General features: G+C 41.9%; 1 protein-coding gene across 3 annotated transcripts in view; it reads right to left on the bottom strand.

The window, feature by feature from the left end:
* Lpar1 (lysophosphatidic acid receptor 1) overlaps positions 1-16,837 on the bottom strand; it is a 116,767-nt gene that overhangs the window by 77,143 nt on the left and 22,787 nt on the right. The window lies entirely within an intron of this gene.

Consider the following 16,837-nt stretch of genomic DNA (forward strand, 5'->3'; position numbering starts at 1 on the left):
CAGTAACCCCAGAGCTCATGTCTCTAGCTGCATATGTAGTAGAAGATGGCGTACTCAGCCATCATTGGGAAGAGAGGCCCCTTGGTCTTGCAAACTTTATATGCCCCATAGAGGGGAACACAGGGCCAAGAAGTGGGAGTGATGGGCAGGGGAGCAGGGTGGGGGGGAGGGTATAGGGGACATTCGGGTTAGCATTTGAAATGTAAATGAAGAAAATATCTAATAAAATAATTTTTTAAAAAAAGAATACTCCATTTAAAACCACAACAAACTACTACTAAGTATCTACTAAGGTGAATAAAATACAAAAGGCTGCCCTTAGTAAGTATTGGCAACAATATGAAATACTGTAGCCCCCAACGCTACAAGAACAATCTAGAAACAGCTGGACCATTTCTTCCCAAGTTAAACATACTCTTAAGATTCAACACAAACACCTCGCCCCTACTTACCTACTTGAGGAAAAAAAAGAAAGTGTATTGATATAAGAGACTTGAGCACAAATGCAGGTGGTGGCATTATCTGTGATATCCAAACCCCAGAAAGAGCTCAAATGTCAGTTCACACACGAATTGATAAATTGTTGTAGGACTATTCAATGAAATGTCAGTAAAGCCAAATGAGCTGCTGATATGCACACCGACATCTATCATTCTCACAATAGTTAAGCCAAATGAATGATGCCAGATGAAACACAGTGCTCATCATATAATTCTATAAATGTATAGAAATGCAGCATAAGACAGAGAATACAAGGGTGGACTGACATAGGAAGCATTTCAAAAAGAGGAGAATATGCAGCCTTCAATGGATATTGCCCCTCTTGATTGCAGTGATGACTTCAACAGTATAAGACAAAGCCAATTCTGCACTTTATGTCTAGATACACCCTTAATTTTACCAAAAAAAAAAAATCTTTCTCACAGTTTTTAATGGTATTTCACGGATTTTTTTAAGAGAAAAAATATTGAACATTTTACTTAAAGTGGGAAACCCTGCCTTGTGAAAATAACACAAGTAATTTAAAATCATTTATTTGAAACAAAGCAAGGGAAGCCAATGGCAGAGTGGCAGAAACAGGTAATAAGAACAGCTCCATGAGAAGGCAGCCATGAGCACATGCTGGAGCCTGAAAGGCAAGGGTACAACCAAAAGAGAAGGAGTGAGAAATCTAGACTCTGGATTTTTCAGTATCAGTGGAACTAAGGATAGGTGTATTAGGGGAGATAGAAGTGCTGGGGATAAAACCCAGATACTCACTCATACTAGGCAAACACACTCCCGCTGAGCTACATCCTCAGTCCAAGGATAAATACAAATGTGTCCTTTTGAGAATGCTGGGAGATGTCATATGTCAACACCAACAAGCACAACTAGCATGTGGATCTTGGAATACTATTCTCTACTGAAAGAAGAACTGTCTGGTTCTAGAGAAGTAAGAACATGATGTCCATGGACTGACCATCAAAGAAGCCACACATCTTTGGTCCAATGAGTCTGACCATTGCTTGGGTAGGCAGAAGATTTTGGCATCATCCAGGTGATACTGGGTTTGCAGTCAAGTAGAATGTAAGAATTTGGGGTTATAGAGGCTTTCACCAAGTCTTCAGAGGAAGGCCTGGGAGGGCAGATGTAGAGAGATTATCTTGTGTACTATATGATGGATGCATCACCTGTCAGTTAAAAAGCCTGTGGCCAATTGCTTAGGCAGGAAATGGCAGGAGAGACATTTGGGAGGAGAAAGGATGCTGGGATAGAGACAGGCGGGAGATCAGCCCAGGAAGACGTGAAGAGATGCACATAATACTACCTGAGCACAGGTAACCAGTCACATGGTAAAATATAGGTTAAAATTAATGGGTTATCTTTAGTTACAATCTAGTCAGGGTAGAGACTAGCTATACGGCCAAGATATTTGTAAATATATTTTGAGTCTGAGTCTTATTTCTGGAAGCATGGGTCTGGGAGGCAGAATGAGGCCTAACTTCTACAGTCAAGGAATGTGTAACGAAGTTGAAGTTACCATGTGCCATGCCAGAGTACTCCATATAAAAGAGACAAGGATAGTTAGGGCAGGTATATACAACACAAGGTTAGGAATTGAACACTTAACTGCCAGGATGTAACTATGGTGATCTGAGACAACATGAATGGGATGCAAAAGCCAGAAGACAACACAATATTAGTTGACTGATTTGATTGGCTGTTTTATTTTGACTATATGGAAAAGTGTCCTCATTGATGAGAAATACATTATAAAGTATTTTCCAAGAACAGTCTTGAATAAATGTAAACAATTCACTCTTAATCAACTGCTAAAATAAAATGTTCTTCATTCTCTGTGCTATACTTGCAAGTTTCCTACAGACTTGAGAGAGAAACAGAATCAGGAGTGGAGGGAAAAAAAAAACAGGGAGAGTCCTTTATTACAGAAACATCTGTGATAAAAATGTTTGTAAATGGAAGTATTCATATTTTGCCGTACCAACCGTAAGAATAGACAAAGCCAAGAATAACTTAATTTTGCAATTTTCAAACTGGGCCGAAGTTCCTGTTAAAATTTACATTACCATGCCAGACACACACGGGCCTGGTCTTAGAGAAGACAAGAAAAGACATCTAAGACAAATTGCAAAGCTTAAGAGCATGTTGCCAAAAATTCGAGGAGGACTCCTGGAAAAAGAGAAGTCTAGACTCAAGAAAGTACAGGCAGCCCAGAACACCAGCCCTGGCTCTGTTTTTAAAAGCCACAGAAATATTTAGTGTTATATACATTTACATTTGATACACAACAGAGAGGATATCATCCAGCAACGTGATCCTCAGGACTTCCGTTTCAAGGATCTAGAAGAAATGTGGGTAGGTGCCATGTTCTTTGAAGACAGTAGATTATGATATGTCTTCTGCCTACCAGAAGAATAATCTCTTCCAGATGTTGCTCAGCCCACAATGTGCTATTTGAAAATACAAAGGCTGTTTATTTTCAAAGTTCTAGAGCCAAACAAGAAACCTAGCTTCCCTGAATAACCTCCTAACAAAATGGGGATAAAAGTTAGCTTTAAAAAAAATCAGTATGCAACCTAAAGCTAACACACACACCATGCCAAAAGTTTAATAATAATGAAAAAATGTAGAATAAAAACCTAGTATCTACTTCAGTGCTGGCAAATAATGAGGTGCTTCATTTCATTTCCTTCCCTGTTCCCAGGATGCACCACTCTACCTCAGTGAATTCCCTTTACAAGTACAGAGGAGAAACTAATAAAAATCGAGCATTGTGCTGGAGTGTCAATGATCCCCAGCTGGGCATAAGATATACATTCCCATTTCCTGTGAAGTCACATACATGATTTTACCAGGTTGAAGGATCAATAAGGACAGCCTGGCCTGGCCTCACTTTGTATGTGTACGTGTATGAGTTCATGTGTAAGGAAATACACTGTTTGTGTTTGTGTGTGTGTGTGTGTGTGTGTGTGTGNGAGAGAGAGAGAGAGAGAGAGAGAGAGAGAGAGAGAGGAAGACAGAGACAGAGACAGAGACAGAGACAGAGACAGAGACAGAGACAGAGACAGAGACAGAGGTGGAGATCCACATCAGTCATTGTTTCCCAGACAATGTCCATTGTTTGTTGAGACAGGGAGACAAGGTCTCTCCTTGGCCTGAATATGTCAACCACACTAAGCTGGTTGGTTGGCCAGTAAGCCTTAGGAACCTGCCTGTCTTCACTTCCACAGCTGGGTCATATGTACTTGCCACCACACCTGGCTTCATTCATGTGTTGTGGCTCAAGCTCAAGTCCCCATTCTTGCTCTGCAAGTGTTATACGGCTGAGCTATTTTTTCGATCTGACAGCAGTTTTTCATATAGCAATCCAACAGATGGCATTTCCAACATGGCCACTCTGCCGAAGAAACAAGGGAATGGAAACAAAGAAAACTGTCTCTGACCTTTTCGCAGTGATTTTAGTAACTAAGAGAACAAATGTAAGAAGCGGGCATAATGGTATGGCTAGTATTCCAGTTCCTACCGTCCTATCTTCTATAGCACTGTCGCATCTAATAGTGATACCTTTGAAGATAACTGTTAAAGCTCTTTATCAAGAAAGCCTCAGAAAATGCAGAGGAAGAAGTACCTCCCCTGCTTTATCTAAATAGACTGTGAAGAGATTAGTAAAACCCTATGTCACCGAGCAAGGCTCTGCTCACGACATCATCTAAAGACCAAATGGAGACCTAAAATCTGTCTCATCATTAGCCAGAAAGAAACCATCCTAGATAGCCAGGAAGCTCCAGGAGGCTCTGGCAAACACTCAGTGACTGTCACACAGACGCTTCTAACCGGCATACAGAGAGAGCTGGTGTCCACTTGGAGGAAGGGCTACTGTACTGTGATGATAGAAAGAAGTCTGCTACAGGATAGGGTAGTGGAGGGGAGTCCTGAGGGGCAGAGGGTGGGAGGGGGGGCCTTGCTAAGGGGCAGGAGCAGTGGAGCTAGCTGGGATTACAGCTCAGTGAGTGGCAGAGACCTTGCCTAACTGTGCAAGGCCCTAGGGTCAAACCCTCGTTGTGTGAGAGTAAAGGGTGTCCCTGAGCTGATAAGCCATCATCCCCGAGATTAAATGGGGAGGAGAAACAACCCAAAGGTCTTTTCTCCCTGACCAACACTTTCCTGAGGCTGGAAAAGGGCCGGGGTGAGTGTGCCTGCTGCTTGAACCCAGTGATAAGCGATTTAAAAACAAACAACAACAACAAAACCCAGCCAAGCAGCCAGCAAAGCTATAAATGCCTTAAAGTCCAGCTTTGTCAGTTCCCTAAGCACAGGTGTGGGGCATTTAGTCTTCTGAGGCTGGGGATTAAAAACAAAAAAATTTAAAAGGCCACCTTCAAAAAGCCACTCAGTTTTCTTTGGGTTGGTGTCTAGGGAGGTGACCAGCATGACAAGCAAAGACTGTGCCCCTACTGGGGCCTAATGACTTCACGATGGAGCCTGCCCTCAAATCCATGATGCATGAACTCCTCGCTGCTGGAGTTTGTAGCACCACACTGGTTACTTTTGGCCCCGAGCCTGCACTGCAGCTGTTTGTACTTATGTGAGGTTTGGTTTATTTTGAAACAAAATGAACCAGATTTTCCCCCACTGCCTAGGTCTCTGCTCGGGACTGGCAAGCATTAACTCTTTCACAGACCAGCCAATCAGATGGAAGGAGACAAGGAAAGACACCAGCACAGAGCTGAGACGAGCTCCCCAAACAGGAAATGTACTTCAAGGTAAAGAACAGACCTTCCACTGGTGACTGAGCTTAGGATGCTGAAGGGGATACAGATTTTCATCTTCACATCACAAATTAGGGGATGGAGAGATGGCTTAACAATCAAGAGTGCTTACTGCTCTTGTAGAAGACCAGGATTTAGTTCCCAGAACCCATATCGGGCAGCTCACAACCATCTGTAACTCCAGTTCTGGGCCATCCAATGGCCATGTCTGGCTTCCAAGGTCACCTGCATGCATGTGAAACACATATACTCACACAGACACACATCTATACATATACATTAAATAAATAAATAGATAATTAAATAAATAAATAATTTTTTAAAGTAAGGTTTTTACTCTGAGATCTCTGAAGACTAAATCAAAAGAAGAAACAAGTTGCATATTATTGAGAAAGAGGAAAGATACCAAGAGATCTTACTAAATCTTGGTAAGAGTTGCCCTATGTATGATACAAAATACATAAAGATATTAATATGACAATATCTTATAGCAACTGTCAATAAATACTAAAATACTAAAACTCATCATTCTCAGTTGCTATAATATACACACAAAATGAACACTGAACAGTGCAGGTTTAACCAAACTTAATGAAGGGTTTTAACCTGGTAGGACCTAGATATCTACATTTTTTAAGGTATCTCTATTTCTGAAATGACCTTAAGTAATTCAGAAGCTAACCTAAGATTACATGCCATTATCTGTAACCTGAATTCTTTAAAGATGCCCAGTTGGAACAAGTCGTTACAATGAACACAACAGCTCCTGAGTGATCCATTAGGACAGAGTGGGAAACAGAATATGCTCTTCCAGAGAATACAAAACGCTGACTCCCAGACACTGCCAAGACCTCCTGACTCCTGGTCTGTGGATGGGACCTAGAATGCATATTTTCATAGGCTCTCAAAGTGAGCTAACCTTGAAAGCCAGATGTGCAGTCAACCAATTCTCGAACTACAACATGTAGTCCCAAGCGTCCACTGGAAGGACTGTTCAGAAACATGTCGTAGGCCTCAGGCTCCTGAGCTCCTGACTCGGTCGGTATAGGCTGGGCCTATTAGCATGATTTACCAATGAACTCCCCGGCCATGCTGGTGCTGGTGGTCCAGAGTTCACCCAAGGATCTACTCACTACACTGTCCATTTCATAGATCAAGGCCTCCGCAAGGCCTTGCATAGAACAGAGAGTAGACAGCTCAGGACTGTGGGGAAAAAAAGTCATATGTATTTTTAATACCCAGTCTAAGAGACAAAATGGGTACTTTCTCTTAAAAACTAAAGCAAAGTGAACTTTAATCCAAACTGAAGGCCATTTCTTTTTTTAATTTATTTATTATTATTTTCTTTATTTACATTTCAAATGCTATCCCGAAAGTTCCCTATACCCCACCCCTGCCCCTGCTCCCCTACTCACCCACTCCCACTACTTGGCCCTGGCCTTCCCCTGTGCTGGGTCGTATAAGGTTTACAAAACCAAGGGGCCTCTCTTCCCAATGATGGCTGATTAGGCCATCTTCTGCTACATATGCAGCTAGAGAGAGACTCAAGCTCAGGGGGTACTGGTTAGTTCATATTGTTGTTGCACCTACAGGGTTGCAGTCCCCTACAACTCCTTGGGTACTTTCTCTAGCTCCTCCATTGGGGGCCCTGTGTTCTATCCAATAGCTGACTGTGAGCATCCACTGAAGGCCATTTCTAAAGAAATAGAAAGTGCCTTAGGAGAAAACTTCCAACTCATTCAGTAAAGACTTTAGCTGTAATTCTAAAGGCACCATTCTGAGAGTAGGTGTTGCCATTTATAAGTCTTGGATACAAAAACACTCAGTCAAGAGCCTAAGAATACATGGCTTTTTAACCAGAAGAGAATGACCCCACATCTTCCTGGAGTCGGCCCATAGGAGGAAGCATCTAGACGCTGAAAAATCATACGAGCATCTTACTGGGAAAGGCTGCTGCTGAAAACAGCAACTTTAGACAAAGTCGGCGGCAAGCTCTCCTCTGCTAAATGAGCTGGCCAGAAGGTCTGAGGTCTCCTAAATTCATATCCTGTTCATGAGCCTGAGATCATATCACAGCTCGAGTGGAAAAGGCAATTCTAACTTACACAAAGGCTTTTTTTTTAAAAAAAAAAAAATTAGGTTGTAATTTTAAAAGAAGACAGAAAATTGTGGACATGGGCAGCTTTTTTTTTTTTTTTTTTTTTTTTTTTTTTGTCATTTGCAGATGGCATGTGATCTGTGGAAAGATAATTCCTATACGCCGTGTTCTTCCCGGAGCGGCTGTATCAGTCCTTAAGAAACAGTCAAATCTAACACCTTTCACACCAGCTCAACACAGAGATAGTTCATTAGCCTGGACAGCTGTAGTTAATCAATAAGGCATGCAAACTTCCGAGTAAAGATGACATCATCCCCAATTTGCCACAGAGCACACCCAATTTCTAGTAAAAATACAGATAAGCAAAACAAAAAGACAAAAACCTCCAAACAGCCCAAAGCCAAGAACAGCGATTGAAAGAAACCTGGGAGGATGGTGACTACCATGCAGAAGGAGCCAAATTAACAACAGGCAACGTTCCATGGGAGCTATGGTTGCTGAGAAGAAAGAAGAGCTGGCTCAGAAGGCTCAGTCCTCTCCCTCTCCCCCTTGCTTGCCAGAATATGAGTCTCTCCCAGAGAAAAGCGTGAGGAGCATCCCCCTATGCCGCTCTGCTACCTGCAGGCGTGGCCAGCTAGCTTCTTTGTTAGTGCATTTGCACTGCCCTGGCCACCATGACCACCACTATTGCCTAAGTGGCCTCCACACCAAACGGATTTCTCATTCTTCTGAAGATCAGAAGTCTATGGTCCACTGACACTAACAGCAGAGATGGTGTGAGACCTTCGGCCTAACCACTGAATTCTCACAATTCACACAAAACAAAGGGGACACTCAGGACCCACCTTTTATAAAGTCACCACCACTCATGAAGGCTCCACTCTCCTGACTTAATCACCATCTCCTAATACCCTGGGGATTAGGATTTCAACATATGAATCCAGGAGATGAGAAAGACATAAACATTAGCTTATTCCCCCTTCTCTGACCAGTATCAAAGTTTCTCTCATAAGTCAGTAAGCACCACAAATCATCCATTGGTTGGTCCATAGCCTCCTGAACATGGTGGGTTGTGTACAGGAAAAAGATGATTTATAAGTCCAGAACAATGGGACCCTCCTTGATAAGAGACCTTGATAGGGAAACAGAGTGAGGGGTCTCTCCTGGTTTAGTAGTCAGGCGACAGGGCCTACAAGGCGTCATCTTTGCCAGCAGGGCAAACTGTGCACTGCACAGGACCACCAGCCTAAGTGTGAGAAGCAGGTCCACCCAAAAGACCTGCATCACTCCCGGAGGCTAGGATTCCACTGCCAGCAATGGAACTTAGTTTTAACTTCAAAGTCTAAAATGGCAGTGTCTGCTGTGATGGCCCCTCACCTCAGAAGAGTGCAAAAACATTGGAAAGTCACCCACAAAAGATGGTGTAGCCTCAGAAACCTTTGTTACCTCTCAGTGTGACTATCCGATCATCTCACTTGAGAAAAGCCATGTCTAGAATGCTATCACTTGGTAATCAAACGTAATTCTAGCTTAAATATGCCAAAGGATGATGTAATCATCAAAGCAGTTTCTTTCAGTAGGTTCATAATTAACCCTTTTTGCTATTTTTCTACAGTTAAAACCAAACACATGGCCATGCTGGACTATTGTGAATAGTCCCCATTAAATATGAATAGATTTGCCAGCAGAAGCTCTTTTGTTAATGACAGAAGAAAAACAAGACAGGAATCCTATTATTATAATTCAAGATAGCTCTTGATAACCTAGTTGGTTCATTCAAAAATACAATTGGCTTACAAGGAATAACAGTCAAACCATCCTTCTTTGCAATCAAAATGGTCATTTATATTCAAAAATCTAGGAGTCTATGCAAACCCAATCTGACTTCCAGTGGTAATTCTCAGAACCAAATTATCTATGGGAACTGATAAGGGTTATTAACCTCACAGGATCTAGCATGGCCAGGAGACAAACCTCTGGCATTTCCAAAGGGGGTTTCTAGATTGCGATGGAAGGAGAAGATTCATCCCAAGTGAACACGGTACTATCTCAGGGCTGAGTTCCTAGGCTGGAATAATAAGGGGGAAATGAGCTGAGCACTCATTCATCTCTTTCTGCTTCCTCACGATAGATATGATGTAAGCAGCTGCTGCTTTTGTCATTGCTGTAGGGCACTGCCAGCCATTCGTACCTGCCGGTTGGTTCTATTCCTCTAGAGAATCCCGACAGACATATAACCAGACCCCCAACCCAGACCATCGCACCCAGAGCTAACACCCTGATGGCTTCTGGCTGACTTGGGAAGTCCCCAAGGCCATGCTTATGATGCTCACAGATTCCTTCCTTTTAGCTACAATTCCTCTGTATTTTATTCTACCTTTTGCAGTAGAAGCAGTAGTAGGGGTTGAACCTAGGGTCTTGGGCACATGAGGCAATCACTCTGTCACTGAGCTTCCGTTCCGCGGCCCCAGCTTCATTCCTGAACCCTGGACTGTGGGTTATCTGTGCTAAGACTCAAGTAGGAAAAGCTGCCACATTCATGAAATAAGACAGACACAGGCCTTTAGAAAATGTGATTGCCCTTGAAGGTCTTTTTGACTCCAAGAACCAACCACTAGTCTCTTTCACACCAAGGAAGGTCACGCTCAGCTCCTGATTCCAGACACACACACACACACACACACACACACACACACACACAAGCCCATTTAGAATCCAGTTTTGAAAATAAACTTTACAGCTTTTCAAAGAATAGATGAATAATTAAAATCCACTGGCTAGAAATGCCCACATGAAACTTCATATAAAGGATACCACCAGTGGTGGAGTAAGATTTAACCTTCAATGTATATCCATCTTACATGGATTAAATATCTTACATGGAAACAACAGTGGTTTTTTTTTTTTTTTTTAATTTGTGTCTTAGAATTTCCTCACTTCTACATTAACAGCTCGCTTTGCTTGATACAATATTGTTATTGCAGCTGATTAAAACAGTAACAAATCACTGTAGGGCGTTCAGTTCCAGGGCCAATTTTAGTGAGGTTGCTGATATAAAGGCAGCTATTCTAATAGAGCTTTTTACCTTCCTACTTTAAGAGGAATGAGATGCTAAGTATTTGCTCAACTCCCTCCTTACAAAACCATCACCTATGAGAAACCGATTCGAGGTGCATCTTAATCCGTGCTAACTTTATCACAGCAGCTGTGTAGCTGCGAGGGGGATAGGAGGGTGGGGCAAATGCTCATTTTATTTTACCCAACAATACTGATGACATCATCATCACACAAACGCAGACGTATGGCCTGATACAGGAAAAGGCTTGGGAAAGAACTTTTAAAACGTAGGGAAACTTCCCGGCAGGGCATAAGTCTTGATTGAAGTTAGGATAAACCAGTCACCTTATATCATAAATAGAGATAGGGTTTTTTTTTCTGCTAAGGCTAATAGAACAAAGTAACGTAAACCATCTATAAATAAAGTCCATCTCCTGAAAGAGGTGTCTACCCGAAGTCTAAAGCACTCTATGACTTCTCTTGAAAATAAGTAACGCTGAAGATGAGAAACTGGATTTGCATGCCCAGTTCTTGGAATCAGGACAGATCACAGGGTCCCTTTTAAAATGGAAATCTCTTGTCTTGGGGAATCAATTGGAAAGTACTTAAATCACAGAGATTGAGATTTAGTAGACGTATGACTGACCCAATCCCTGGTAGGCAAGCTGGAACATCCCCACAGAAGGCACAGTTCACTGGTGCAAAGGGTGACAAGGAATAATCCTACAGCCCACCATCTGGAGACACTTGATGTAATTCACCAATAGAAGGAACAGCCAACTGAAAGAGAAAGGGCTATCTCTGATGCGAACAGATTTATAAGAATACAGTATCTCTGGGGATGCCCTAGGAGTTTTGCTAACTGGAAAAAAAAAATCCCCTTCCTTGAGGAAGAGGAAGGGTGTGGTGGTTCAGATGAGAAATGTCCCCCGTGGAAATGTTTGGGGGAGGTTAGACTGTGCATCTGTAGGGTGTGCAGTCTGGTGGGAGGAAATATGTCACTGAGAGTAAAATTCCCCACTTTTTCCCTCTCCCTATCCCTCCCCCTCTCCCTCACCATCCCTAACCCCTACTCTGTGTTTGTGTGCCTGGACAAAGTGTGACCAGTCAGCTTCCCACTCTGGCCATGCCTCGCCTGCCATTATGGTCTCTCCCTCTAGAACTGGCAGCCAAAACGAACTCTTTTTCTCTCTCTCACGTTGTTTTTGCTCATGGCGTTTTATCACAGCAACAGAAAAGGACCCGATACAGGATATAAGCAAGGTGAACAATCCCTTTAGGATTCCGAGCCTGAAAATGGTGATAACCACGGAACGGGCAGAGTGACACAAGGTTGAATGCTGTGTGGCAGGGTCAGGAGCGTCTCTCCCTTGACTCATAGATGGAAAATGTTATGGGAACAAGGAATAGGCTTAGAAGCAATCCTGCAGCAGTAACAGCTTATTTACATTAATTATGGCTACTGTTCCAAGCGATGTGTAATTCTCACAGTATTAGTACTGGAGTTGAATGTTTTAATAATGTGATCTTAACAATTCAGACTTGGAAGGAAACATCCAATAAATTGTTGCATAAAGATGAAGTCAAGGCTCTAGCATCCACCAGCAGGGAGCAGCCACATCTTTCTATGCCATAATCATATGTTAGATGCTTGCCTCACAATCCTGGACCTTCCCACAACGGTCAGAGTCAACACTTTTGGCCAACATTGACATCACAGAACATTTCTCCTACCCATCCTAGTTCCCAACTCACCTCAGCTTTGATTTGATTTTATTTTATTTCATTCTCTTTTGTGACTTTAGCCTTGTTTTCCCCTCAGCCCCAGAATACAAACATGCTAAAATTCCTGTTAAGAAATAAGAAAAGAAAAATTCCTTTCTCTTATAAATATAAAAATACTCCATATCTACTTGGTACTGTGCCAAGTATGTCATTAGATGTTGCCAATTCTACTGCTCAATACATTTAAACCAGCTATGCAATATTGTCTCCTGTAATACCCAGGATCACTTAGCTTGTTACCTCCCCTGGACAACTGCAAGGATATTTAATCTTCTTTCTTATTTTGTTCCTCTAGCCCCCTCTAGTTTAACCTCCCATGGTGATCTAACCTAAAACCATGGAAATCTTCTCTGTTGTCAAGGATCTGAAGGGAGGAGGCCAACATCAAGATGCTCCCTGATTTGGACTCTGCCTCATCCACCAGCAAGTCTTCCACGGTTGACCAACAAAACTCCTAAGAGTTGCTAGAAAACACCCAGCTAGTTCTTGTCTTTCCATGTCCTGTTTTCAATGACTGGAATGGCCCTGTCGTTCCCTAGCCACAAAGTAGACTCCTTATCTTTCAGTCTCTCAGAAGTCTCCTCTTTCCTCATTCCCCCAAACACACACACCCAACGCCTTCAGCACGGAGTTGGCAGTCACCTCCTGTATGCTATCACCTCTGCACCTTGTACAACAGCTTTAACCACCTAACTTCTATCATCCAGGCATCAACGCTTGGACCTTGAACATCTTCAAGATGGAGAGTGCACCGTAACTAAACTTTCCATTTGGAAGTTCAATCAGGGCTGGCTTACTACCAGTGTTCTGGCAAGATTGCTAACTAAGAGAGGAATGAAGACATTTGACCATCAGGAGTAAAAAATGAACTAAACAATTGACTTAGCCATAAACACAAGTATTTAAACGTAACTGTTTGGCCCACATCTATCACCAGTACCAGTTCAGTGTGAGCAACATAGTAGGATTTTGTCTCAAAATTTAGAAATAAACAAAATGTCCTAACACTATTTCCTGACCAGTGCAACTACCCAGAGTTCATGCATGTAAGAAGTATCATATCACACAAGAAGCAAAGTGTTGGCAATACAGTCCCCAATATAGTTCCCAAGGTCACTGGCAACACAAGTGCCTCCTTGTCAATCTTATCCATGCCATGTCCAACCATCACAAGGGAGAAAGGAGGAATACATAAACAAGTAGGAGGATGACTCTGGAAATGGCTAGGCTCTGTATAAACCTCCTTCTTCAGCACATCTCTTAACCCAGCTGTTCTTTTGTGGCAAACCACCTATATACCACACACACACACACACACACACACACACACACACACACACAATTTGGCTCTATATAAATTATCCCACCAACTGATACCTAAGCAAGCAACTTAAAACCTGCAGTGTCAGGCAAAGCTTTCATATCACATAAACAGATGTCCATGGCACTAGAACTAGATATTATAAATAAAGTCTTAAGTGATCTAAACAAAAGGTAAATGTTAATAACATCTTAGAATGGGAGGGGTATATTTTACCATAATGCAAAACCTTAAAACATAAACGGTTAATGAAGGAATCCAAACAAATGCCTAAAGCTACTTATATTTAAAAGGAAAGAAGGAGGGATAGAGAGAGGGAGGTAAGGAGGGAGAGAGGGAGGGAAAAGAACACACAACCGGAAACACCCTTTGGATCTTAAATAAACTACTAATATCTTGAAAGTTGTGAAAACAAGAGCTATACTATTAAATGTATGAGCTAAAAAAAATAAACTGCTAAATGATAACCCCAATAGAAAATTTGATAAATACAAGAAATATATGTGAAATACAAAAAAAAAAAAAACAAAAACAGAAAAAAATGTGCTTTTTGATTGATCAACAGAATCTAAATTTAAATCTACAGTGCTATTTCTCCCAACCCACTGATTATTATTATCAATTTATCCAATAAGATGAGGAGGTTCAGTGACACAGGGTTCCCTTCACTCCTCCTGGCTGTTCTAGCACCATCCATAAAGAATCAGCCATACATACTCTTTGACCTACCAATTCTGCTTCAAGATATTTACTGTGGAGAGATAATCAGCCATCTACGCAGTCATATCTATATGAGGGCATCATTACAGAACCAACTGTGAAACCAAAAGCAACAGGACAGACTGAGGAATAGGATCATTTGGTAAATAAAAATATATTCCATGCGCTGGAGAGAGAGCTCAGTGGTTCCAAGAATTCATTGCTCCTGTAGAGGAGCTAGATTCATTTCCCAGCACCCACATGGTGATTCAAAACTGTAACTGCAGTCCCAGGGGCTATGACACCCTCCTCTGACTTGCATGGACAACGCACATGTGTGTATAACTCATGCAGCCACACACAGAGATACACATGAAAATAAATAGATCTTTTTAAAAAACATGCCTTCAGGGGATGAAATGTGTCCTACTGTAGACTTCTTCCCAGGAATATTAAAGAACAAATACCCTGAAAACCGTTCCAACATTAAAGCATCTGAACTTGTCCAGTATATTTTATATGCACAATATGAAAACCCACAAGCAGCTACCTGTGCAGTTTTCAGCCAAGTTGGCAAAAGTATCGGGTCTCCATGGAAACAAAATATGTCATCAGCTGAGGTAAAAGAAGGCTGAATGTGGCCAATGTTAAGATCCCACACTCCATCAACTGTTAGTCTGGTGTTTACAGGCAGAACTCAGAAGGACCATAGAATCAGACCAAAGATCCCCGAAACGTCGGGATGTCAACAGGTGAACCAGAGGCAGGAACACAGACTCACATCACAAGGGAGGAGGCACAAAAGTGTGACTGCCTCAGGACTTGGATGAAAGTTGCAAAGAATCTTCCCTGAGAACTAACAGACAAGCACCTGCCACTAATTAATCAGAGACTGAAATTAATTCTATTCTTCTGGCCAGCAAAAACTCCAAGGGAAAATTGAAACTGTGGTGCCCATGGGTTAAAACAGAAGCAAACGCATATTTTTTTTTAATAGATAATTTCTTCATTTACGTTTCAAATGCTATCCCGAATGTCCCCTATACCCTCCCCCCACCCTCCTCCCCTACCCACCCATTCCCACTTCTTGGCCCTGGTGTTCCCCAGTATGGGGCATATAAAGGCAAACACATATTCTTTCCAAAGTGTTTTTAACCTAAGTTCTCTATGCCCAGAGGGAAAGAAACAAACAAACATATACAGGCACAGGATGGGGCCAGCGTCAGGAGGAAGGGCTGGGGGGTTCAAAGAGCACAAAACATTTGGAAACAAGCCAGCATGTACTGAAGTCACCAAAACCAACAAATGCAAAGTCTATACATACTGGAGTTGTCAGAACGGCTTATAAAATGATAGTCTTTTAATAGGAGGACATTATTAAAAGGATGATAGATTTTAAATTATTCCATTTGAAAATGGGACTGTTGAGATGGCTCAAAAACATAAAGGTGCTTGCCAGGCCGGAGGGCCTGAGTTTGACCACCCCTCACCCCCCGTCCCCTGCCCCCAAGGCAGCATGGTGGAAGGAGAGAAATAACTCCAGAAGATTGTCTTCTGACCTCTGAAAACACACATCGCTCATGAGCACACTCCAATCCTCCACCCCCCAACACAGAAATACATAAATAAATGTTAAAGAGTTGAAAGTGATTCAAATTTTCCAGAAATGAAAACTCAAAAGAAAATAAAACACACAACAGAAAGCAGCTGAACGAAGAATTAATACACTAGAGGTTTACTGGGAAAAAATTACACAGAGCAGCGGAAAGAATCTGAAAGTCAAGTTCAGATGCAGGAAGCATTGCAGCTGCATATGTAGCAGAGGATGGTCTTGTGGGACATCAATGGGAGGAGAGGCTCTTGGCCTGGGGAAGGCTCAACGCCCCAGTGTTGGGGAATGCCAGGACATGGAATGGGAAGTGGGTGGGTTGTTGAACAGGGGGAGAGGGGATGGGATAGGGGGTTTTCAGAGGGGAAACCAGGAAACGGGATAACATTTGAAATGTAAATTAAAAAAAATATCTCAAAACAAAACCAAAAAAACACAACTTTTGGTATATATATATATATATATATATATATATATATAGCCCAACCTACAGAAGTAACAAGTGTAAAGAAATAGGCTAAAACCAAAACATCCCAGATTACATGCATGGTGGCTCATGCCTGAAATCCCAGCACTTGGGAGACTGAAGAAGAAAGATCTTCATGAGTTTGAGGCCAGTCTGGGATACATAGAATTCAAGGTTAGCCTGGGATACAGAATGAGATATCTCTACAAAAAAAGGAAAGAGAGAAAGAAAGAAAGAAAGAAAGAAAGAAAGAAAGAAAGAAAGAAAGAAAGAAAGAAAGAAAGAGAAAAGAAAAAAAAAGTCCCAGAATTGGAAGACGACATGAGTCCACAGAATCAGAAAACAGAAACATTAAAAACAAAATAGAAACAAAACTGAATTTTCTAGACCACTGATTAACACAATACATTTGATATGCTCATCTGTGAGGAATATAAGCATTCTTAAACTCTGAACAACGTGCCTGCAGATCTCACAAACCAGCCTGTTAGTTCTAACAGTGTCTGTCTCTGGTGTCTGAGTTTTTCTC

Source organism: Mus pahari, chromosome 6 (assembly GCF_900095145.1).
Source record: "Mus pahari chromosome 6, PAHARI_EIJ_v1.1, whole genome shotgun sequence".
Taxonomy (NCBI): domain Eukaryota; kingdom Metazoa; phylum Chordata; class Mammalia; order Rodentia; family Muridae; genus Mus; species Mus pahari.